Source organism: Cynoglossus semilaevis, chromosome 4 (assembly GCF_000523025.1).
Source record: "Cynoglossus semilaevis isolate Cse_v1.0 chromosome 4, Cse_v1.0, whole genome shotgun sequence".
In the NCBI taxonomy this organism is placed as follows: Eukaryota; Metazoa; Chordata; class Actinopteri; order Pleuronectiformes; family Cynoglossidae; genus Cynoglossus; species Cynoglossus semilaevis.
This window is the reverse complement of record NC_024310.1, coordinates 18,725,347-18,727,048: the sequence shown is the minus strand read 5'-3', so window position 1 is coordinate 18,727,048 and position 1,702 is coordinate 18,725,347.

The following is a 1,702-nucleotide window of genomic DNA, read 5'->3' as shown; positions in this document are numbered from 1 at the left end:
GATATTGTTGTCCTGACTGGAGATGACGTAGGAACCAGCAAGAACCACCACTTTACAGGTCTACACAATGGAAACCTGGTGCAGGGAAAAAAACAAAGTTGATGACCTCCAATGTCAATGGCATATCCTCAAACATCATGGTCAACAGTCAGTCAGTGGACACAGTCGGCAGCTTCAAATACCTCTGCACGACTTACGCCGATACAGGAATGAAAACAATTACAGGCTTAGGTCAAAGGTGAGGCTTTGACTCACGGGCCACAATTGTCCTAAAATTGAACAGGGGGGCCGGGTCAGTAGCAGATAAATGGAGTATTTGTGTGAACTTAGATAAGTGACCTGCATAAATACTAAAATACTTTTATCATTTTTTATGCCATCTATTGGGGAAATGTAGGATTGCATATATATTGCATATATAATTTGTAAAAGTTTGGCAGCCTGATTAAAAAATCCAGTCTTAGTTTGCCCGTGCCTGCATTAAGTGCCATCGTAGACTGTTGTGCATCACAAATGAAGAAGTCCCGCAAAAGATTAGACCATTGGTCCCCCAAGCCAAAGTGTAAGCATGGATGCTCTGCACAAACATCACCAGAACATCAGGTCTTGAAAGGACCATGCTGCAAGGAACTGTAACAGATGCCAGCAGATGAGAGAGACAAAAGAGAACAGGGATGACAACATCAAAGAATGTGACTTGGTGAAGCAATGAGAGCGGCCGAGGATAGGGATGAACAGAGAGAGCTGGTCAAAGGTCATCAGTGATGCCCCAAATACCCTCTGGGGTTGTGGGATAGTGGAAAAGATGTGGATCTGATAAGAAAAAATGTCAGGCATGCTGGCTTCCATGTAAAGCTTTTTTTTTTTTTTTAAATCGGGGTTGTACGGTAGCAGTAACAACAGTTGTATACAACAGAGTCATCGTAGTCTTTGATGAATTGAAGTGTTAGATTTAGGATGAGAAAATCCTACAGTAAGTAAAGTTACAGATTATTTCCCCCACTTTGAACTTCACTACAAAAGTCTGACAAAAATAGCCAAAATGTGTTGTCTTCGCTAAATGTAGCGCTATCAGAAAAGGCAGGCATTAATGTGGCACGATGGGCCACGGTGTCACAGTTTGAAAAGGTGATTTCGCCAATTAGCGATCCGTCAATCTCGAGACTACTCCCCAATCAGTGAAACCTCCTGGGGTGGTGTTTGTTTTCATCAGGGCTGTGTTCTTTCTGCAGCCCACTGTGGCAGTGGACGCTGTGGAGCCTTCCCTTCCCTTCAAACGACTACTGGGTTTCAGCACCATGGACAGAGTCTGAGGCTGCGAGTGTTTAAAGCCCGAGTTAAAACATTCCCCCGTGTTGTTCAATGTAATATTTAATTGTAATTTTGTATTGGAACTGGAACTTATTCCCCGTGTGAGTGCTGTTCTATTAGAAAATCTAATTTTCAGTAGCTAATTCTCTATAACTATATATATGTGTATATATGTATATATGTGTATATATGTATATATGTATATATATGTATACATGTATATGTATATATATATGTATATATATATATATCTATATATATATGTATATATATATATATACATATATGAATATATATGTATTATTATGTGACGTTCTCACGCTCTGTTTATTCTTTGCCATGTCCCATACAGAGTTGCTCCACATTAACTTGTGCAACAGGGGGACGTGGA